Here is a 25,814-nt window from a genome sequence, read left to right on the forward strand (position 1 = left end):
ATTATCCGATTTTGTTGAAATTTGGAGCAGTGAGTTGTGTTAGGCCCTTCGACATCCTACGTCAATTTGGCTCTGATCGGTCCAGATTTGGATATAGCTGCCATATAGACGATTCTCCGATTTAGGGTCTAAGGCCCATAAAAGCCACATTTATTATCCTATTTCGCTGAAATTTGGGACAGTGAGTTGTCTTAGGCCCTTCGACATCCTTCGTTAAATTGGCCCAGATCGGTTCAGATTTGGATATAGCTGCCATATAGACCGATCCTCCGGTTTAGGGTCTTAGTGTCTTAAGGGTCTTAAGGCCCACAAAAGCCACATTTATTATCCGATTTTGATGCAATTCGGGACAGTGAATTGTGTAAGGCCCATCGACATCCTTCGGTAATTTGGCTCAGATCGGTCCAGATTTGGATATAGCTGCCATATAGATCGATCCTCCGATTAATGGTGTAAGGCCCATAAAAGCCACATTCATTATCCGATTTTGCTGAAATTTGGGACAGTGAGTTGTGTTAGGCCCTTTGACATATTTCTTCACTTTGGTGCAGAACGGTTCAGATTTGGATAAAGCTGCCATATAGACCGATTTCTTGATTTATGTTTTTGGGCCAATAAAATACTCATTTATTATCCGATGTCGCCGAAATTTGGAAAAGTAAGTTAAGTTAAGCCCCTTGACATACTTCTGCAATATCACACAGATCGGTCCAGATTTGGATACAGCTTCCATATAGACCGATATGTAGGTTTTAGGTTTTGGGGCCATAAAAGACGCATTTATTGTCCGATGTCGCTGAAATTTGAGACAGTGAGTTTGGTTAGGCTCTTCGACGTCCTTCTTAAATTTTGCCCAGATCGGTCCAGAGGCATTTATTGTCCGATTTGGCCGAAATTTGGGACTGTGCGTTGTGTTAGACTAGTCGACATTTTTCTGAAACTTGGTCCAGATCGGTCCAGATTTTGATATAGCTGCCATGTAGACCGATATCTCGATTTAAAGTCTTGGCCCCATAAAAGGAGCATTTATAATCCGATTTCACTAAAATTTGACACAGTGACTTTTGTTTGGCTTTTCGACATCCGAGTCGTATATAGTTCAGATCGGTATGAGGTATATGAGTATAAGGTATGACATTTTCACCGAATTTTGATGAAAGGTGGTTTACATATATACCCGAAGTGGTGGGTATCCAAAGTTCGGCCCGGCCGAACTTAACGCCTTTTTACTTGTTTGAAATTATCGCAGAGACTTGTCATTTATTTTGTTGCTTGTGAAACCATTTCTGAACCGATTACAACTGATGTGGATAGCTAATAAAATTTACTATTTTTTTTGTTGTGATAAATGCTAAGGTCAGTTACAAATCAAAAAAAAATTAAAAAGTAAATTTTTTGGCAATTTTTCGTAAAAAATGTAATGCCATTCTTTCGTCTCTATACAGAAAACTTGGCCCAGCACTATCAAGTTTACTTACTGTAATGTAAAGAAGACTTAGTGTAGATGCGTTTTAAGTGCAATTTTTATACCCACCACGGAAGGATGGGGGTATATTCATTTTGTCATTCCGTTTGCAACACATCGAAATATCCATTTCCGACCCTATAAAGTATATTTATTCTTGATCAGCGTAAAAATCTAAGACGGTCTAGCCATGTCCGTCCGTCTGTCTGCTGAAATCACAATACAGTCTTTAAAAATGGAGATATTGACCTGAAATTTTGAACAGATTCTTTTTTGTCCATAAGCAGGTTAAGTTCGAAGATGGGCTATATCAGACTATATTTTGATATAGCCCCCATATAGACCGATCCGCCGATTTAGGGTATTAGGCCCATAAAAGCAACATTTATTATTCGATTTTGCAAAAATTTGGATCAGTGAGTTATGTAAGGCCCTTCGACATCCTTTTTCAATTTGGCCCAGATCGGTTCAGACTTGGATATAGCTGCCATAAAGACCGATCCGCCGATTTATGGTCTTAGACCCATAAAAGCCACATTTATTATTCGATTTTGCTAAAGTTTGGATCAGTGAGTTATGTAAGGCCCTTCGACATCCTTCTTCAATTTGGCCCAGATCGGTCCAGATTTGGATATAGCTGCCATATAGACCGATCTCTCGATTTGAGGTTTTGGGCCCATGAATGGCGTATTTATTGTTCGATGTCGCTGGAATTTGGGACAGTAAGTTATGTTAAGCCCTTCGACATACTTCTGCCATATGGCACAGATCGGTCCAGATTTGAATATAGCTGCCATATTGACATCTCGATTTGAGGTTTTGGGCCCATAGAAGGCGCATTTATTGTCCGATGTCGCCGAATTTGGGACAGTGAGTTGTGTTGGGCCCCCCGACATTCTTCTTCAATTAGGCTCAGATCGGTACAGATTTGGATATAGCTGCCACATAGACCGATCTCTCGATTAGAGGTTTTGGTCCCATAAAAGGCGCATTTATTGTCCAATGTCGCCGAAATTTAGGACAGTATGATAGGTTAAGCCCTTCGACATACTTCTGCCATATGGCACAGATCGGTCCAGATTTGAATATAGCTGCCATATTTACTGATTTCTTGATTTAAGGTTTTAGGCCCATAGAAGGCGCATTTAAAGTATTGGGGTCATAAAAGGCCCATTTTTAATCCGATGTCGCTGAAATTTGGGACAGTGAGTTGTGTTGGGCCCTTCGATATTCTTCTTTAATTGGGCTCAGATCGGTACAGATTTGGATATAGCTGCCATATAGACCGATCTCTCGATTTGAGGTTTTGGGCCCATGAATGGCGTATTTATTGTTCGATGTCGCTGAAATTTGGGACAGTAAGTTAGGTTAAGCTCCTCGACATACTTCTGCCATATGGCACAGATCGGTCCAGATTTGAATATAGCTGCCATATTGACATCTCGATTTGAGGTTTTGGGCCCATAGAAGGCGCATTTATTGTCCGATGTTGCCGAATTTGGGACAGTGAGTTGTGTTGGGCCCCCCGACATTCTTCTTCAATTAGGCTCAGATCGGTACAGATTTGGATATAGCTGCCACATAGACCGATCTCTCGATTAGAGGTTTTGGTCCCATAAAAGGCGCATTTATTGTCCAATGTCGCCGAAATTTAGGACAGTATGATAGGTTAAGCCCTTCGACATACTTCTGCCATATGGCACAGATCGGTCCAGATTTGAATATAGCTGCCATATTTACTGATTTCTTGATTTAAGGTTTTAGGCCCATAGAAGGCGCATTTAAAGTATTGGGGTCATAAAAGGCCCATTTTTAATCCGATGTCGCTGAAATTTGGGACAGTGAGTTGTGTTGGGCCTTTCGATATTCTTCTTTAATTGGGCTCAGATCGGTACAGATTTGGATATAGCTGCCATATAGACCGATCTCTCGATTTAAGGTTTTGGGGCCATAAAAGGCGCATTTATTTTTATGCAAAATTTGCCGAAATTTGGAACAGTGAGTTGTGTTAGGCTCTTCGACATTTTTCCGCAACTTGGCGCAGATCGGTCCAGATTTGGATATAACTGTCATATAGACCGATACCTCGATTTAAAATCTTGGCCCCATAAAAGGCTCATTTATAATCAGATTTCACTGAAATTTGACACAGTGACTTACGTTGGGATTTTCGACATCCGTGTCGTATATGGTTCAGATCGGTTTATTTTTAGATATAACTACTCAAAAGACCAATATTTTTTTACACAATTGAACAATGACTTGTACTTATAAGTATTTGGTCCAAATTGGAACATATTTCGATATAGCTGCTATGGAGCATAAGGTATGCATTTTTCACCGGATTTTGACGAAAGGTGGTTTACATATATACCCGAGGTGGTGGGTATCCAAAGTTCGGCCCGGCCGAACTTAACGCCTTTTTACTTGTTAGAAATTATTTTAACTCTAATAGAAGATCTGTGAAGTACAATATTCGAGTTCTCAAAACGCAAAGCTGAGACCCCAACTGTATAACATATTTGCATTACCCCAAGTAATAACTAATTGCATGGAAAAAAATGTTTGCGCCATCCAAGAATTGAGGTCTCTTCGGACATTTTACTAAAAAATGCCAATTTTGCTAAACATCTTTCCCAGAAATGTGACCAAAATTTGTAATAATTTTTAAAAGATATTCATCTATAAATTTGTGAATAATTAGAACGATATCTTTAGTAGTAATGATTTTATGATATTTTCAATTTCAATTCTATTTTCCACAAAAGTGTATTTTTTGATGTGTTTTGTATTGCAAACATATAAGTAATGAACAAAGTGCATCCCTTGATACACAGTTATAATTTCGAAGCAAATTTTCTGTCATCAATGAATGCCAAAATGACGCTTTATTATCCAGTTTATTTTGCATATAAATTGGATAACACCTCAGCTATAACCACCTAAAATGTAATTAAGATTACTATATCCGTTCCAAAATGGCAGACTTATTTCCAATGATTTTTTTCCATCCCAATGTGCGCCGTTGTCTATTAATATTTTTTTTTTTATAATACGACGCGTGTACAATTAAAAAGCACCAAAAATAACGAATGTGTACTTATGAAAACAAACGAACTGTCCTCAACATAGAAACATTTATACCGGTGTTTTCACCGTTTTATTCTGCGAAAAGAAAAATAAGCCAAAGCAAAGCAATGGACTAAAATAACTGGTTAAATGACCAGTAATTTATGTTAATTGGGGTGAATTTACTCCAAATACCCACCACCTCGGGTATATAAGTAAACCACCTTTCGTCAAAATCCGGTAAAAAATAAATACCTTGTGCCCCATAGCAGCTATATCTATACATTTATTATCCGATTTTGCTGAAATTTGGGACAGTGAGTTGTGTTAGGCCCTTCGACATCTTTCGTCAATATGGCCCAGATCGGTACAGATTTGGATATAGCTGCCATATAAACTGATCTCTCGATTTAAGGTTTTGGGCCTATAGTGGGCGCATTTATTGTCCGATTTCGCCTAAATTTGGGACAGTGCGTTGTATTAGGCTCCTAGGCATTATTCTGCAATATGGTAAAGATCGGTTCAGATTTGGATATAGCTGCCATATAGACCGATCTCTCGATTTGAGGTCTTGGGCCCATAAAAGACGCATTTATTATCCGATTTTGCTGAAATTTGGGACAGTGAGTTGTGTTAGGCCCTTCGACATCCTTCTTCAATTTGACTCAGATCGGTTCAGATTTGGATATAGTTGCCATATAGACCGATCTCTCGATTTGTGGTCTTGGGTCCATAAAAGGTACATTTATAATCCGATTTCGCCGAAATTTGACACACTGACTTATGTTAGGATTTTCCACATCCGTGTCGTATATGGTTCAGATTGGTCTATGTTTGGATATGGCTACCAAAAAGACCAATATTTTATTCTGCAAAATTGAACAATGACTTGTATTTATTAGACCATTCAATATCCGTGTCGAATTTGATCCAAATCGGATTATGCATTTTTCACCGGATTATGTTGAATGGTGGTTTACATATATACCCGAGGTGGTGGGTATCCAAAGTTCGGCCCGGCCAAACTTAACGCCTTTTTACTTGTTATTTAAAACAAGTAAAAGCGTGCTAAGTTCGGCCGGGCCGAATCTTATATACCCTCCACCATGGATCGCATTTGTCGAGTTCTTTTCCCGGCATCTCTTCTTAGGCAAAAAAGGATATAAGAAAAGAGTTGCTCTGCTATTAAAACGATATCAAGATATGGTCCGGTTCGGACCACAATTAAATTATATGTTGGAGACCTGTGTAAAATTTCAGCCAATTCGTATAAAAATTGCGCCCTTTGGGGCTCACGAAGTAAAATAGAGAGAACGATTTATATGGAATCTGTATCGGGCTATAGATCGATTCAGACCATAATAAACTCGTTTGTTGATAGTCATAAGAGGATCCGTCGTACAAAATTTCAGGCATATCGGATAATAATTGCGACCTCTAGGGGTCAAGAAGTCAAGATCCCAGATCGGTTTATATGGCAACTATATCAGGTTATGAACTGATTTGAACCATACTTGGCACAGTTGTTGGATATAATAACAAGACCCAAGATCGGTTTATATGGCAGCTATATCAGGTTATGAACTGATTTGAACCATACTTGGCACGGTTGTTGGATATAATAACAAAACACGTCGTGGAAAATTTCATTCTGATCGGATAAGAATTGCGCACGCTAGAGGCTCAAGAAGTCAAGACCCAAGATCGGTTTATATGGCAGCTTTATCAAAACATGGACCGATATGGCCCATTTACAATACCAACCGACCTACACTAATAAGAAGTATTTGTGCAAAATTTTAAGCGGCTAGATTTACTCCTTCGGAAGTTAGCGTGCTTTCGACAACAGACGGACGGACGGACGGACATGGCTAGATCGACATAAAATGTCACGACGATCAAGAATATATATACTTTATGGGGTCTCAGACGAATATTTCGAGTAGTTACAAACAGAATGACGAAATTAGTATACCCCCCATCTTATGGTGGAGGGTATAAAAATATAAATTAGCTCAACAAGTCATAGAAATTCTTATAAATGACTGTGCTAATTATATAAGGCTTTAAACAATGCAAAGATAATTTAGAAGTTCTTTATCAATGATATTAATACTTATGTTCTACTACTAAGAATCGAATACAAAATCTTTCAAATCACTTAAATTAAATATTGTTTTTAGCACCTTTTCGAATTAAGTTGGTGTGATTCGGCAGTTCGTTCCAATTCAATGGACAAAAAACTATTTCTTAGATCTCGAACTTTTATATTAAATTTTTATAAATGTATTCCCTCGTGAGGATCGTGCAAATTGAAGGCGTTCATGATGGTATTGCGGTTCTTTAGTGTAAATAACTATATGCAGCAATACTAGGCATTTAAATTTAAGATATTCTTTTAAATTCATATTGAAGATCTGTTTTGAGTATAGAGATATATTCTCATGTCTTTTCTTGTTAAAGACAAATATCGATGGTTGTTTGCTTTGTCATTTGGCAGTTTGCTATATTTCTTGATATATAATCTACTAGCTGTCCCGGGCCCGCTCCGCTGCGCCTTCTTTTACTTTATATGGAACAAAAGTTTCCTTGGAATATTTATCTTCGACAATAAAGATCTTTTAGTGAAATACCATGCTTACTTGACTAAGATTTTAACAATATAAGTGCCTATTCAAGTTTAAGCATACAGATAAGGAACCTTCGTTTTATACCCTCCACCATAGGATGGGGGCATACTAATTTCATCATTCAGTTCGTAGCACATCGAAATATTGACCTGAGACCCAATAAGGTATATCGTATATTCTCAATCGTCTTTACATTCTAAATCGATTTAGCCATGTTCTTCAGTCTGTCTCTCGAAAGCACCCTAACTTTCGAAGGAATAAAGCTAGGAACTTGAAATTTTGCATAAATACTTCTTATTAGGTCGTAGGTCGGTAGGGATTGAAAACAGGCCATATGGGTTCATGTTTTGATAATGCTGGCATATGAACCGCTCTTTGATCTTGAGCCTGAAGAGTGCGTAATTCTTACCCGATTTAGATAAAATTTTGTATAAGGTGTTTTTTGTTATGTCTATATAAGATCCATCCCGGCCGAACTTTTCACGCTTTTATTTGTTATAGCTGAGTCCGAACGGTATGTCGCAGTGCAACACCTCTTTGGGGAGAAGTTTTTTATGGCATAGTACCTCACAAATCTGGCCAACATTAGGAGGGGATAACAAACGCTGCAAATAATTTCTGTTCCTCTCGCCAATAGTCGGACCCAAGCGTTCAGCGTCATAGGCAGACATGTTAAGCTCTGCGCTACTGTAGCCTCCACATATCCGAAAAACACTCTATACCATATTTAACGTAAAATATTAAGCTCTGTTTCCTCAAGACAGGAGATCAGTTTTTATGGGAGATATATAAGGTTTTAGACCGATTCGGAACATACTTGGTATTGAATTTCGACCTCTATAGACTCAAGAAATCACAGCGGCATAGATCGGTTTATATGGGAGTTATATCTAAGCATGACCCATATACAAATTTGATCAAATTTTCAGTCAGCTATCTTAGCTGGCTGGAAAGTTGTCTACATTCTACGAAAGAAATCTTAAGCCCGTAATAAATATACTCCCTTGGATTTGGCAAGGTTAATTTTACTGGATGCCTCCTCTTTAATAAATTAGCGCCACAAGTAGGTCTAGGTACCTTATGTCAAATCCTAAGACTATTTTGCTCAGCAAGGACAATCGAATTCCGAATCCAATAGAAATTTCCGACGGCATGATACAATGAATATGTCTGAGACGGTAGGTTATAATACGAGTTTTAAGTAAATCGGCAATAAGCTATATTCTAATCTTATTTTTAAATCACACTATCATTCCCTGATTCATATCAAAAATACTTCAAACTGGACATATTTCAAAATATGTCCCTTTTGTTTCAATTTGTGTTTTCACCAGTCTACTCACCATGCTAATATTTATTATTCATTTTTTACGCGTTTACTAAAAACAAGTAAAAGCGTGCTAAATTCGGCCGGGCCGAAGCTTGGGAACCCACCACCATGGATTCAGCAAACAATTTATCCAAAATAAATTTGGTAGAAGGGCATAATTTTATTCTACATACCAAACTTCTGTCAAACCAGCAAAAATTAAAGCTTCTAGGAACAGAATAAGGACGATTGAGAGACCAGTTTACATGGGAGCTATATCAGGTTATAGACTTATTTGGGCCGTATTTGGCACAATTGTTGGAGGTCATAACAGAACACTACAAAATTTCGGCCAAACTGGACAAAATTGCGGCTTGTAAGGGCTCAAGAAGTCAAATCGGGAGATCAGTTTATATGGGAGCTATATCAGGTAATACACCGATTCGAAACGTACATAGCATAGCTGTTGGAAGTCTTAATAGAACACTACATGCAACATTTCAGCCAAATCGGATAAAAATTGCGGCTTGTTAGAGCTCAAGAAGTCAAATCATTTCCAATCCCCAACTACCTACATCAATATTAAGTATCCGTGCAAAATTTCAAGCGGCTAGCTACACGCGTTCGACCGCTATCGAGATTTCGACATATGGACTGGAGCACAAGGCTGGACCGACTCAGAGCGTCGAGACGACGTGGGCTAAAAGTAACAGCTGATAACTGACAGAAGAAAGAATGCAATTACAAAGTCACAAGCTGTGAAAAAATTTGTCAACGCCGACTATATGAAATATCCGCAATTACTTTTTGGGCAACCCAATACAAAATAACGCAATTGCAACAAATATAATATCAATTTACATAAATTTGCAATTAAATTTTAATAACTGTATTGTTATTTGCGGAGGTAATGAATAGATTATATCTTAGATTAAAGAAAGACTGACAACCAAAGTACACTAAAAAAAAGTGACAATGGTTGAGTTAAAATAAAGGTTGAGTTTCGAATAAAGCTGAACTTCATATAGCGCTAAAGACATTTTAATTATACCCACCACAGAAGGATGGAGGTATACTAATCTAGTCATTCCGTTTGTATCACCTCAGAATATTCGTCTAAGACCCCATTAAGTATATATATTCTTGATCCTTTCAATGTTCTGAGTCGATCTAACCATGTCCGTCCGTCCGTCTGTCGAAATAACGATAGCGGTCGAAGGCGTAAAGCTAGCCGCTTGAAATTTGGCACAGGTACCTTATTTTTATGTAGGTCGTCGGTGATTGCATTTGAAGACATTGGTTCAGATTTAGATATTGCTCCCATGTAAACCGATCTCTTGATTTCGTTTCTTGAGCCTTTGGAATCCGCAATTTTGTTCGATTTGGCTGAAATTTTGTATGTGGTGATCTGCCACGATTTGTATCAGCCATGCCAAGTACAGTCCAAATCGGTCTATAACCTGTTATAGCTCCCATAGAAACCGATCTCCCGATTTGCCTTCTTGAGCTTCTGGAAGCCGCAGTTCTTTTTTCGATTTGGCTGAAACTTTGCATGTAGTGATATGGTATGAGTTCCAGAAACTGTGCCAAGAACGGTCTATAAACTGATATAGCTTCCATATAAGCCGATCTCCTGATTTGATTTCTTGAGCCCCTGAAAACCGAAATGTTTGTCCGATTTGGTTGAAATTTTGCATGTTATGATCTGTTTTGATTTTCAACAAATGTGCTAAGTACAGTCCGAATCGGCCTACAACCTAGTATAGCTCCCATATAAACCGGTCTCTCGATTTTACTTTTTGAGCCCCTGGAAGCCGCAATTTTTGTGCGATTTGGCTGAAATTTTGCATGTTGTGATTTGTTTTGACTTTCAACAGCTGTGCTAAGTACGGCCTAAATCGGTTTATAACATGATATAGCTCCCTTATAAACCGATCTGCCGATTTGACTTCTTAAGCCCCTGGAAACTGCAGTTTTTGTCCGATTTGGCTGAAATTTTGCTCGTATTTCCGTTATTACTTCCAACAACAGTGTTAAGTACGGTCTAAATCGGTCTATAACCTGATATACCTCCCATATAAACCGATCTCCCGATTTGACTTCTTGATCCCTTACAAGCCGCAATTTTTGTCCGATTTGGTTGAAATTTTATATGTGGTAATCTGTTAAGACTTTCAATAGCTGTGTGTAGTACGGTCTAAATTGGTCTATATCCTGATATAGCTCCTATATAAACCTTACAAGCCGTAATTTTTGTCCGATTTGGCTGAAATTTTGCGTGTTGTAATCTGTTAAGACTTCCAACAACTGAGTATAGTACGGTCTGAGTCGGTCTATAAATTGATGTAGCTCCCATATAAACCGATCTCCTGATTTGACATCTTGAGCCCTTATAATCCGCAATTTTTATCCAATTTGGCTGACACTTTGCATGCGGTGTTTTTTTACGACTTCCAATAACTGTGCCAAATATGGTATAAATAAGTCTATAACCATATATGGGTCCGATGTAAACTGGTCTCTGAATCATCCTTTTTCGGTTCCTAGAAGCTTCAATTTTTGCTGGTTTGCCAGAAGTTTGGTATGTAGAATAAAATTATGCCTTTTAACTAAATTTATTTTGCATACATTTTTAGCACCACCATGGTAGTAGATTACCAAGATTCGGCCTGGCCGAACTTAGCACGCTTTTACTTGTTCGTTTTTAGTTAACGTAGATCTAAAATATAATTACATCAAATGGACTTCGATATGGGTCAACGTTAAATAAATGGAACTAAATTATTCTTTATTCGGTGCATATGATGAACAATCGTAAAGATATGTTGAACTAAAATCAACACAATTGATGGTGTAAAATATCCGACATTTTTACTGTGTGGTAATACATCTGAACAAAATTTTGGGAAAATCGCGGCTTCTATTTCGTTCAGATTTAACAATTCGCATGAAATAGTTCATTTGATTGTAGATGTATTATTTATTCTCATATTAATCCTGTGGTTTATTTTATTGATATATTTCAAATTTACACCTGGCGAATATAAATTTCGCATATATTAACTATTAAAATAAAAACGTTCGCACATTTAGTTTTCAATGGCTTTGGAAAAATTCCCAAATAAGTCGCATAGGAGTAAGCACCATATTTTCCCAGGAGTTTCGTTACGCGATATACACAAGATTTTATACTGTTAAAAAAAAGTGTTTAGTATACATACGTAGTTTTATTTTCTTTCTAATACTTATCACCAGGTTAACGTCCGTCTGTAATTAGTAGTGCAAATCCTTTGCGTTAAAATATTTCATCGCTGCATAAATTGTATATAGCATTTCAATTTTAAAACTTCCTGCAAACAAAGTTAAAGAAAGATCAGTAAAACAAAAGAATATTTTTTTTTTTATTTTTAATTGCTAGTGCTTGCCTAAATGTCTGGACGTTTCACGCTGTATGTTCGGCCTATTCGATTCGGAACGATTAAAACTAATTTCTGCTATACCCATATAGTATATTTAATTTATTCCTGTAATTATATTCTGACACAAGATTGGAAAACATTATTTGAACAGAAAGAAGAGATAAATATCGGAACTCACCAAATTTACCTTGGTAATTTTATTTCATATTTTTCATTTTTTTTTTTTTTTCTTTTGAGCGTTGTGCGTCACGGGAATGGATTGCATGGATTTCATCTGTTACCTGTGTATGTGTGTGTTGCCGACACCTTTTTTTCGACTGCACATGCCCGTCGCGGGAATGGATTGCAATGTTTTCGGCTGTTCCCTGTGTGTGTTGCTGACTTTTTGTCGGCGGCACATGCGCATGATGCTTAACCGCACAGCCCAGGTAAATAGAGAAAAATTTAAAAGGCGGATTTTCTTTTTTTTAAATATGAATTTGTGCCAGTAATAAACCTTTAAAGGTTTCTAAGGCATTTTATTTACAGTTTCGAACATGGATCTATTTATCCTATACAAAGTAAAGTCACAAATCAAACATTCTTGTATTAAGATATTTCAAGTTTTTAATCATGAGATCATTGTATGACTTACAAACAATGTGTTAAAAAAGCACCTTTATAATTGCATTAAATCTATGTTTGGTAATACTGAGAAGAATGCACTTAACCATCTCTGTTACAAAATCTGTCAACCTAAATTTATTTAAAACAAAATTTTAAGTTAAAACTTGTAATTGAATTAAATGTATTCAATTCTACTTAAATTTGAGAAATTCGTAAACTATTTTGAACGAATATGTATTCAAAGTGAAGAATATAGGTTTTAAAGAAGCATTGAACTCAACATAACAACATGATATTGGGTAAATAAAAACGTTGTTTGCTATATGATTATTTAAATTGTTGAGAAGAACCTTGTTTGAGTAAAATGACTTCCATATCCCAAGTTAGTGAACTATTTGCCACTAGCTGCAGAAGAGCAGAACTTGGTAAAAACTTTCAGATTTTCCTTGTTTTAATCAAAATTTAGATTAAAATTTGCTAATTTATTTGGAATAAGTATTTTTCTATTATATTATGTATTGTTAAACTTTTTTGATTATAACTTCGTGGATAGTTCGGCTTGAGGTCATGTACAATTATTAAATTTTTCGATTACACTACACAAGAATGACTGTCATTCTTGTGTTGTGTAAGTAATAAGTTCACTTGTTTTAAAATTTATCCATTCCCTGATGAAGATTACCTGCGGTAATCGAAATATTGGAAAAATTTAAAATAAAATAATTAATAAAAAAAACACCGACATCTGTTTTTTAATAATTATACATGACCTCAAACCGAACTATACACAAAATTATAAGTATTTTGCTTTATTTTAAGCGCACTATTTTTCTGAGTGTACCAATTATAATATCATTTGAGACACATTTGGTGCTAGGGAGAATATTTCGTTATACTTGTTGTTGGATGTGTTTCTCGTCGTTAGTCCATTAAGCAGTGAAACCTGAATACGATTTGATATGAACTGTAATTTTAGCATAATTTTCGCATACAGGTTTATAAGCCGAACAAGCAACCCCAAAAGTTATTATATACCCCTAGACAAGCTGGTGCTTAGAATTGCAACTGCAAGTCTTAGTCACAACAATTATCACGAAACCGGACGTTGTCATGTAAAAGTAACTGTATAAATGGTAGAATATTTAAAGAAAAGCAACTGAATTAGTATTATGCCCCAATCAATAAATCCATTTGGTTGGGATTACCCACATTTCTGACTGCTGCAAGTTCAAACCTCAATTTATGCGAATGCCGAAGTTTGAAATCAAAAATGGTAAATTTCTAGGCCGTTAAGAATTACATCATCGGTATGGGGGTAAACAAAATATGTACTTATATAAATCATATTTTCTGCATACAGGTTAACTTAGAATATTTTCATTCACTGTGATACCATAGGAATGATGAAGTGAGCATAATTTTATTCTACATACAAACCTCTGTAAAACCAACCAAAAATTAAATCTTAAATCTTCTAGGAACCGAACAAGGATAATCGAGAGTCCGTTTTACATGGGAGCTATATCATGTTACAGACTGATATTGGGCGTATTTAGGACAGTTGACGGAAGTCGTAACAAAACATCGCATGCAAAATGTCAGCCTAAACGGACAAAAATTGCGACTTGTAAGGACTCAAGAAGTCAAATTGAGAGATCGGTTTATATGGGAGCTATATAAGTTCAAAGACGGATTTGGATCGTACTTGGCGCAGTTGTTGGAAGTCATTGTGGGTTGTGGGGCTCAAGAAGTCAAATCAGCAGATCGGTTTACATGGGAGCTATATCAGGCTATAGACTGATATTGGCAGTATTTGTCACAGTTATTGGACGTTGTAACAAAACATAGCATGCAAAATGTTAGCCAAAACGGGCAAAAGTTGTGGCTTTTAGGGCCCAAGAAGTTAAATTGGGAGATCGGTATATATGGGAGCCATATCTAAATCTGATCCGATATGGTTAATGTAACTTTCATGGGCTCACATATACTGATTGGGAGATCGGTATAAATGATAGATATATCCAAATAAAATGCGATCTGAAGTATACTCGGTACGGATATCAAGTGGCCTAACACAAGTCCTTATGCACACATTTCATGACAGGTTATTAACCAATCTAGACCATACTCGGTAAAGATATCGAGGGTCTTAGCAAACAAAAAATAAGGAAAGGCAAAAGTCGGGCTGAGCCGACTATAAAATACCCTACATCATCAAGTCTACCTATTAATTTTACGGTTGCTTTTTATACTTCGGTATAAGAGAACAAAAACAAATATTAATATTCTAAAATCGTTTTATTGCTTTTCAAAATATTTCCCAATTGTCGAAGCACTTTTGCCACTCTGATTGAGATATCTCCAAAACATGTATTCTGAACGCATCAACGGCTTCTTCAGGTGTCGAAAAACGTTGATTTTTCATTTAATTTTTTACATGCGGCAATAAAAAGAAGTCATTCGGTGCCAAGTCAGTGTAGTTGTTCGAGCCGATGTGTGAGAGATCGCATTGTCGTGGTGAAGAGTGATCCGTCTTTGGCGGTTGGTTTTCCTGATTTCTTGGAAGACAATTGGCAAACAAAAGGTTGTGTACCACTCTGAATTGACTGTTCTGCGTTGTTCTAGTGGTACGATTGCAACATGTTCAGTTTTTCCGAAAAAAAAACAAGCGATCATTTTCTTGGGTTCCTACGCGTAAATCCACGATTCATCATCTGCCACGATGTCATAGACATGTTTCGAAGCACCGCTATCTTATTTTTAGAGCATTTCTTTCGACCAATTAACACGAGCCTTTGTTTGAGCGATTGCCAAATTGTGTGGGATCCAACATGAACCAATTTTTTTAACGGTCAAATGTATGCTGGTCTCACTACGATCTTGCTGGTCACATGACGATCTTGCAATATCAGTTGGCTCACAGTATCAATGCTTTTGGAACAACAACTGATTTTGGACGACCTTCACGAAATATGTTTTGGAGTGAGCTACGACCTCGGTTGAATTCATCATACCATTACTGGACCCTGATGGAGCTTTATCGCCAAAAATTAAATTAAATTAATCGATGCACTGTTGTTCAGTTAAACCACGTTGAAAGTTGTGAAAAATAATAGCATGAAAATGTTCACGATTAAAATCCATTTTTGGCCGAGATGAATCTTTTAAGTTACTGTAAGCAACACAAATAGCGCTCGCATGTCAAAACGTTCTGAGTACGAATAACCTCAAAAGTGTAAAGCTTTACGTTAGAGCTCTCAGTTGGCAGATGGCAACACATCGGTTGTCCAATCCTGAAATATAAAAGGCAACCCTTAATATATATACTTATCTCCTAATCTAGTCAGACTTTAATTTTGCATACCTATTGAAATATAGAATAGAACTTTGTAAAAGGTCATTTCGGATAAAAGATATATATATAAGAACTTTATCTAAATTTGAACCGATTTTGATGAAATTTTGCACACAAATTAGCATGTCATTTAAAACATCTCATGAAAAATTTTGTAGAGATCAGACCAAACCTTTGGTCCTTTAAAGGCCATACCGGACGAAAAATATATATGGAGGCTTTATCTAAATCCAAGCCGATTTTTATGAAATTTTGCACACATATTGGGACGTCAAATAAAACCTCTCATGCAAAAGCTTTTAGTTTATACATTATTGGTTGTCACCACATGGATGACGAAAAAATTCAAATGAACTTTTTCAACCGTGAATGCATTTTTTACTGATGTCAAGGAGGGATCAAATCAAAGTTATTAAAAACGCAAGAAAAGAGCACCTTTCTCCTTACCCTAATTTTCAGAAACGCCAGATCTCGGAGATGAGTGGTGCAATTTAAACGAAATTGTGTGCGCTCTCTTATAGTAACCTAAAAACAACAAGTAAAAGCGTGCTAAGTTCGGCCGGGCCGAATCTTATATACCCTCCACCATGGATCGCATCTGACGAGTTCTTTCCCCGGCATCTCTTCTTAGGCAAAAAAGGATATGAGAAAAGATTTCCTCTGTTATAAGAGCGATATCAAGATATGGTATTGTGGTCCAATAATTAAATTACATGTTGGAGAACTGTGTAAAATGTCAGCCAATTCGAATAAGAATTGCACCCTTTGGGGGCTCAAGAAAATAGAGAGATCGATTTATATGGGAGCTGTATTGGGCTATAGACCGATTCAGATCATAATAAACACGTATGTTGATCCGTAGTACAAAATTTAAGGCAAATCGGATAATAATTGCGACCTCTAGAGGCTCAAGATATCAAGATCCCAGATCGGTTTATATGGCAGGTATATCAGGTTATGAACCGATTTGAACCTTATTTGACACAATTCTTGAAAGTAAGAATACAATACTTCATGAAAATTTTCTGCCAAATCGGATAGGAATTGCGCCCTCTAGAAGCTCAAGAAGTCAAGTCCCAAGAACTCAAGACCCAAGATCGGTTTATAAATGCAGCTTTATCAGGTTATAGACCGATTTGAATTATTCTTAACACAGTTGTCGGATATCATAACAAAACACGTCGTGCAAAATTTTATTCCAATCGGATAAGAACTGCGCACTCTAGAGGCTCAAGAAGTCAAGACCCAAGATCGGTTTATATGGCAGCTATATCAGGTTATGGACCGATTTGAACCATACTTGGCACAGTTGTTGGATATCATAACAAAACATGTCGTGCAAAATTTTATTCCAATCGGATAAGAACTGCGCACTCTAGAGGCTCAAGAAGTCAAGACCCAAGATCGGTTTATATGGCAGCTATATCAGGTTATGGACTGATTTGAACCATACTTGGCTCAGTTGTTGGATATCACAACAAAACACGTCGTGCGAAGTTTCAGTCAAATCGGTCCAGAATTGCGCCCTCTAGAGGCCCAAGAACTCAAGACCCAAGATCGGTTTATAAATGCAGCTTTATCAGGTTATGGACCGATGTGAACCCTACTTCGCACAGTTGTTGGATATCATAACAAAACACGTCGTGCAAAATTTTATTCCAATCGGATAAGAACTGCGCACTCTAGAGGCTCAAGAAGTCAAGACCCAAGATCGGTTTATATGGCAGCTATATCAGGTTATGGACCGATTTGAACCATACTTGGCACAGTTGTTGGATATCATAACAAAACACGTCGTGCAAAATTTCAGCCAAATCGTATAGGAATTGCGCACTCTAGACGCTCAAGAAGTTAAGACCCCAGATAGGTTTATATGACAGCTATATGAGGTTATGGACCGATTTCAACTATACATAGCACAGTTTTTGGATGTCATAATAAAACACCTCATGCAAAATTTCAGCGAAATAGGAAAAGAATTGTGCCCTCTCGCGGCTCAAGAAGTCAAGACCCCAGATAGGTTTATATGACAGCTATATGCTGTTATGGACCGATTTCAATCATACTTAGCACAGTTGTTGGAAGTCATAACAAAACACCTCATGCAAAATTTCAACCAAATCGGTTAAGATTTGTGTCCTCTAGCTATATCCGGGATGAACCGATTTGAACCATACTTGGCACAGTTGTTAGATATCATAACAAAACACGTCGTGCAAACTTTATTCCAATCGGATAAGAATTGCGCACTCTAGAGGCTCAAGAAGTCAAGACCCAAGATCGGTTTATAAATGCAGCTTTATCAGGTTATAGACCGATTTGAACCCTACTTCGCACAGTTGTTGGATATCATAACAAAACACGTCGTGCAAAATTTTATTCCAATCGGATAAGAACTGCGCACTCTAGAGGCTCAAGAAGTCAAGACCCAAGATCGGTTTATAAATGCAGCTTTATCAGGTTATAGACCGATTTGAACCCTACTTCGCACAGTTGTTGGATATCATAACAAAACACGTCGTGCAAAATTTTATTCCAATCGGATAAGAACTGCGCACTCTAGAGGCTCAAGAAGTCAAGACCCAAGATCGGTTTATATGGCAGCTATATCAGGTTATGGACTGATTTGAACCATACTTGGCTCAGTTGTTGGATATCACAACAAAACACGTCGTGCGAAGTTTCAGTCAAATCGGTCCAGAATTGCGCCCTCTAGAGGCCCAAGAACTCAAGACCCAAGATCGGTTTATAAATGCAGCTTTATCAGGTTATAGACCGATTTGAACCCTACTTCGCACAGTTGTTGGATATCATAACAAAACACGTCGTGCAAAATTTTATTCCAATCGGATAAGAACTGCGCACTCTAGAGGCTCAAGAAGTCAAGACCCAAGATCGGTTTATAAATGCAGCTTTATCAGGTTATAGACCGATTTGAACCCTACTTCGCACAGTTGTTGGATATCATAACAAAACACGTCGTGCAAAATTTTATTCCAATCGGATAAGAACTGCGCACTCTAGAGGCTCAAGAAGTCAAGACCCAAGATCGGTTTATATGGCAGCTATATCAGGTTATGGACCGATTTGAACCATACTTGGCACAGTTGTTGGATATCATAACAAAACACGTCGTGCAAAATTTCATTCCAATCGGATAAGAATTCAAGCGGTTAGCTTTACTCCTTCGGAAGTTAGCGTGCATTCGACAGACAGACGGACGGACGGACGGACGGACGGACAGACGGACGGACATGGCTAGATCGACATAGAATGTTGCGACGATCAAGAATATATATACTTTATGGGGTCTCAGACGAATATTTCGAGTAGTTACAAACAGAATGACGAAATTAGTATACCCCCCATCTTATGGTGGAGGGTATAAAAAGAGTTAAAAGTCAAATATGGCCGATACCAGTAAAGATATTGTATACCTCCATAAGACTTTTTGTGTGGGGGCACTATCCAGCAGAATGTTTGATTAATACTGAGTGCCAATGATACTCGAGATGACAAGGCGAGTTATTGGCGCCTTCAAATAACCAATGGCCAACATCAGCGTCTGTTATAAGGTTAGGGGCGGCTTGCGGCGAGCGTCGGATCTTGGAGCAAGCGGCTCGGCACAACGAGGGACACGTGTGCAATCCCACAAAGCCCATGCAGTTAGGGCGCTGGGCTAGTAACCCGACCGGCTGTGGATTTGTGGTTAGTCGGAGACTAAAACACCTTGTCTCCAGCTTTACTCCAATAGATGAGAGGCTAGCGACAATCCGCATAAAAGCCAAATTCCTGTAATGGGTTGAGGCTGATAGAAAATATTCACAAAGCCACATGGCTGTCACCCGATTAAAACACGAGAAACCAAATTGATCACGTTGTGATAGACGGAAGGCATTCATCCAGCGTGTTAGATGTACGATTAATCCGTGGAGCGAATATAGATTCGGATCATTACCTTGTTGCAGCAAAGGTTCGCACCCGTTTGAACATGGAGAGGAAAGTACGATCTGACACTGCACGGAAGCTGGACATTGAAAAGCTACAAACACAACAAGTGGCAGCGCCATACTCCACTCGACTGACCCAACTGCTTGATGAAAGCACTCCTTGTTCCGATGATATAATGGCGCAGTGGCAAACTATTGCCAACTTTATGGAAAATGCCGCGAAATCCGTACTTTGGTACCGGAACGCTTCCTCCAAGAAACCCATGGTACGACCCAGAGTGTCGATATGCTACTGAAGCCAAGAATGCCGCATATAGAGCAACCCTGCAAGCAGCAGCAACGCGCCAGATGAAGGAGAGGTATCGGGAGAAAAGGAGAGAGGAGAAACGTCTGTTCCTCAGAAAGAAAAAGGAAATGGAAAGACGTGAGTGTGAGCGAATTGACATGTACAGGAGTCAGAATGAAGTCCGGAAATTCTGCCAAAGAATTACACATCAAGCCGATTGCTTTGGTGCAGGCACATCCTCCTGCAGAGACAAAGAAGGAAATCTGGTAACTGACACAGATAACAAGCTGAGGATATGGAAGGGAACAACTATTGTCCGACGTTGGCGACGAAGAGGATACCGCAGAACCAATCCCTGATAATGGTATAGAATGTTTACCTCCTAGTCTGAGTGAGGTCCAAGTAGCAGTGACCTGACTAAGAACAACAAGGCAGCAGGAGCTGACGGGTTACCCGCTGAACTATATAAGACCGGAGGCGACACGCAGATAAAGCAGACGGAATGTGCCAATTACAGAGGAATAAGTCTCCTCCCCATCGCATACAAGATACTCTCGAGCGTACTGTGTAAAAGATTAAAACCTAAAGTCAATGAGATAATTGGGCCCTATCAATGCGCCTTTAGACCTGGCAAATCCACACTAGACCAGATATTCACACTGCGCCAAATCCTGAAAAAGACCCGAGAAGGACAAATCAACACCTTCCATCTATTTGTTGAATACAAAGCCGCCTTCGATACTCCTTTACGTTCAAAGGTATTTTAAGCCATATCTGAGTTTGGTATCCCTGCAAAATTAATAAGACTTTGCAGGATCACACTTGCTGATACGCGTTCCTCAGTAAGAATAGGAAAGAATCTCTCCGAACCATTTAATACCAAACGAGGTTTCAGACAAGGAGACAGCCTATCGTGTGATCTCTTTAATATCCTGCTGGAGAAGATTATACGAGATGCAGATGTGAATAGATATGACACACTAATCACAAGAGAGCACATGCTACTCGCCTATGCCGACGATATCGATATCATAGGTCGGTCACCGGAAGTAGTAACTGCAGCCTTTAAAAGAATCGAAAGAAAGTCCGTAAAAATGGCCTTGCACAACCGAGCAGATAACCACAACTTTGAGACAGTCAGTAACTTTATCTACCTCGGCACCGCCGTAACCGAAACGAATGACACCATTTTTGAGATTAAGCGAAGAATAATACTACCATGCTACTTTAGACTAAGTAAGCAGTTTAGAAACAAGGCCACCTCTCAACAGATGAAGATTACACTATACAAGACACTGATACTACCCGTGCTGTTATATGGTTCTGAAGCATGGGTACTTGTGAAAGCAGGTGAGGTAGTGCTTGGAGTATTTGGGAGTAAGATTCTTCGTAAAATATATGGACCAGTTTGCGTTAACGGAGAATATAGGCGACGTATGAACCACGAGCTGTATGAGCTGTATGACGACGATAGCTTAGTTACACGCATCAAGATACAACGGCTGCGTTGGCTAGGTCATGTTGTCAGAATGGATGAAGAAGCTCAAGCAAATAAGTCAGTAATGAAGTAATAAGTAATGAAGGCAAACACGGTAGTACACGCAAACCGGGAAGCCCAAAAGCCCGATGAAAAGATCAAGTGGTGAGAGACACCTCGAAACTTGGTGTCAGAGATTTTAAAATGAGCGCAGAAGATCGAGGCGCTTCGAACGCCATTCTACATTCAGCTAGTGGAACAAATATTCTGTCATAGCCAATTAAAGTAAGTAAGTAAAGGATAACACCTCAGCTCTTACCATTTCAAAGTGTTATCTCCATTCGTTCACATTTTTATTATTATTATGTTCTAAAGTTCAGCCAACTCTCAAAAAATATGCTCGTTTCTGAGCCCAAGACGTGAAATTTATAATTCATAAGAATTGTTTATTCAATCATGATTATCTAGTTTGTATAACTGAAGAACGATGCTTGGACCACCAAACAACACAACCAACATTTAAAATGCGTCGGTGCACTTGATTTTAATCAAAAGGTCGCGATACTTCTTACAGATTAGTTCAAAGCGGCTTGCGTCCTTTGTAATCCAAACCCTGAAACGTATTGTGGACACAATGATAAAGAGTACGGCATCCAGCGAACTGCTCAAGGGAAGGTCGGTGGAGACTGCCCTGCACGAGGTTGTGCATAAAATAGAAGAATCCTTCAATGCCAAAACGTATACCCTGGCGATATGCATTGACATCGAGGGGGCTTTAACAATGTGCGGACCGACACACTGATACAATCCTTAGACCAGTACCGGGTGGACCCGGTCCTTAGAGACTGGGTAAACCATATGCTAAGGAACAAATGGATAAGTTGTGTGTCCCATGACATAAATATAAGGGAGAAAGTGGCACAGGGCACGCCATAGTGGGGCATTTTATCGCCACTCCTATGGGTGACCACCATAAATGACCTATTACTGATGCTGATTGAGTAGGGGTTTCAACCCGTCTGCTACGCAGATATAATACAATACATCTAAGGGGTAAGGATCCGAACCAGCTATGCAGAAGGGCCGAAAAGGTCTTGCATATGGCATACGACTGGGCTAGACCCAGAGGTTTCCATGTTAACCCAGAGAAGACTAAAATATGCCTGATCACGAGGAAGACGAAGGTGCGCCAATTTAACCCACCACGATGATAGGAAACCTGGAAGGGAGGGAAGAGGTTTCCGATCTGATACTTGAGATTAACTTTGAGATCGAGTGCGTGGCACTGCTGCCATCGGCACACTCTTGGATTGACGAAACCCTTGTTATTGCCATAAGGGCAATAACAAGCAGACGGTAAGGTTACGAACAGTCTTGCAGTGTAAGAAGGATATTAACGACTTCTCTGAAGATGGCACAATTCGCATCGTTTGGGTGCCGGGTCATAACGAAAAAAAGGCAGATGATTTGGCGGTGAAGGTCCGAGGACTGCCATCAATAAACTTGGCTAACCCGAAGCCTTTCGGGACGACGCAGTGCGAGTTAAGTCGGTGGGCGACGAATGCGCATGTAACTCTGTGGAACAGCGAAACGGTCGTAGGGCGAAAATCCTATGGGGGATCCAGATCGTGAGAAGACGAGGAAGTAAGAAAGAGGTCATTGGTATCATGACAGGACACATAGGACTATAAACTCACTTATGTAAAATCGGTGAGGCAAGTGATAGCATGTGTAGGGCATGCGGGAAGATGATGAGACGTTGGAGCATTTGCTTTGTTATTGTCCGTCTTTCGCGTCTAATAGATATCGGCACTTAGGTGAGGACACTATGCCAGACATGAACCAACTTAGGGGAGTGGCATGGAAAATAATTAAGGATTTTGTATTTAGTACGAAATTACTAACTTTGATTTTCTCTTTCGAGGTTAGTTTTTTTTTTTTTTTGTATTTAGAGCGCACAATGAGCTGATTACTGGCTAAGGTGCATGTCCATAGTGGCATGGGGCGGATTAATATCTGTACGCTCTTTTCAACCTAACCTAACCTAGTTCATGACGGCTACATCCAACTACGGTCCAATCTGGACCATATTTGGCGCTGATGTTAAACGGTTTAGTACAAACCTCGGATCTAATTTTAAAGGAATCCTTATAAAATATGCTCCTTCTGTTATGGGATCAAGACCTTTAATCGGGAATCAGTCGATATGGTAGCTGTATCCAAACATGGCATGATTTGGTTTGTTTAATATCTTATCTGGCGTGTGGAAAGAAGAAGTAAATTGTGTTATGTTTAACTGAACCAAATCTTATTCATATGAACCGCTCACTTGTGTTTGGACTTTTTTTTTTACAGGCAGAAAAAAAAACAAATGTAAGTGGAAGCGACAACCTAAAGCACATCGGGACAACGGTTTATACGAGAGTTATATTAGGTTTCAACCCAAACTTTGCACATATCAAAACATAAACCGATTTGAACAATACTTACCGCAGTTGTTGGAAGTGATACCAAAATACTACATGCAAAATTTCAGTCAAATCGGACGAGAATAGCGCCCTCTAGAGGCTCAAGAAGTCAAGACTCAAGATCGGTTTATATGGCAACTATATCAGGTTATGACCCGATTGAAACCATACTTGGCAAAGTTGTTGGATATCATAACAAAACACGTCGTGCAAAATTTCATTCCAATCGGGTACGAATGGCGACCTCTAGTGACTCAAGGAGTCAAGACCCAGGATCGGTTTATATGGCAGCTACATCAGGTTATGGACCGTTTTAAACCATACTGGGCACAGTTGTTGGATATCATAACAAAACACGTCGTGCAAAACTTCATTCCAATAGGATAAGAATTGCGCCCTCTAGAGGCTCAAGAAGTCAAGACCCAAGATCGGTTTATATGGCATCTATATCAAAACATAGATCGATTTAGCCCATTTACAATCCCAACTGACCTACACTAATAAGAAGTTTTGTGCAAAATTTCAAGCGGCTAGCTTTACTCCTTCAAAAGTTAGCGTGCTTTCGACAGACAGATGGACGGACAGACGTGGCTAGATCGACTTAAGTTGACATGACGATGAAGAATAAATATACTTTATGGGGTCTCAGACGAATATTTCGAGTAGTTACAAACAGAATGACGAAATTAGTATACCCCATCCTATGGTGGAGGGTATTAAAATAACATGCAGAAAGCGGCCAGCTTCATTCTTTCGAAAGACCCATTCGGAGAATTTGTGTACGATTTTTATCATACACTGAACATGAACCAAATTGGGTGAAAATTTGTTCCTTAGGTTATTTACATTATCAAATCTAAGAAGGAGAAGACCTCGTATCAGATGGCGTGGATATGTAAGAGGGAACATGAAGCGCACCACATGGAACCAAGTTAAAAATCTCGAAAAAAATTTAAAAAGATGCCAAAACTTTTAAATAAAATGAATGAATCGTTTTCAAAAACGATAATTGTAAGCGCAAAAATTTTTCTTATTACCAGTAAACAAGTAATTTCCATTAAAATCAGCAAATCTGCTTTAAAATTCATAAACCATAGAACCTACCTATTTGCTTGTTTTCTGTTAATGAATGGATTAAAAAAGGCATACAAAAAAAAAGCATTCAACATGTTTTGCATATTTTAAATCATAATGAACATTTTTGAACTCCTACTTATAGCACTTAACATTTGTTATCTTTTTTTCAAAAATGTCAAAAATTGATAGACATGTTAAGTACCACATTGTAAATAGTAGCAAAAGTCAAATCATCATACTTGAAACAACAAACACTTCATAAATAAAAATTGCACGTATCCTAAGGCATTTTAAATTCCCAGAAAAAAAAAATAAAAAAAACATTAAGAAATACATACACGTACAAAACAGTTTAGTTTATTATTAACCTAGCGAATTAGGATTTCGGATTTTCCCAAAAATTCTTACAAAAATCATTAACCCAGTTTGATATACTCGCTACTATATATATATACAAGTATATATATGTACGATAACCACATAATGGAAGCAGAGTGTGAATAGACAAAAATACAAAAAATACTTTCAATCTAACTAGTGTGAGTGTATCCCTCGAAGTAAAACACATCATAACCACTTCCGTTCAAAATGATAAACAATTTAAAAGAAAGACAGTATTCAGAGAAAAATAAGAGTTAGAATTCCCCAAAAATGCATTGAGATAAAAAAACAAAGCAAAGAAAAAAAAACTAAAACCCATGAT

The 25,814-nt window shown here is 38.3% G+C and overlaps 1 protein-coding gene across 3 annotated transcripts in view; it reads right to left on the minus strand.

Moving 5' to 3' along the window:
* The window catches only part of LOC106090537 (dual oxidase maturation factor 1), a 273,000-nt gene that overhangs the window by 154,025 nt on the left and 93,161 nt on the right, over positions 1-25,814 (minus strand). The window contains exon 3 of one of the 3 annotated variants that reach the window (XM_059364201.1): positions 11,695-11,823. The exons of the other annotated variants lie outside the window; for them this stretch is intronic. The gene's annotated coding sequence lies outside the window, so the exon portion shown is untranslated. The remainder of the gene's footprint in view (positions 1-11,694; positions 11,824-25,814) is intronic. 3 annotated transcript variants of the gene reach the window in all.

The sequence above is a fragment of the Stomoxys calcitrans genome, chromosome 3, assembly GCF_963082655.1.
Source record: "Stomoxys calcitrans chromosome 3, idStoCalc2.1, whole genome shotgun sequence".
NCBI lineage: Eukaryota > Metazoa > Arthropoda > Insecta > Diptera > Muscidae > Stomoxys > Stomoxys calcitrans.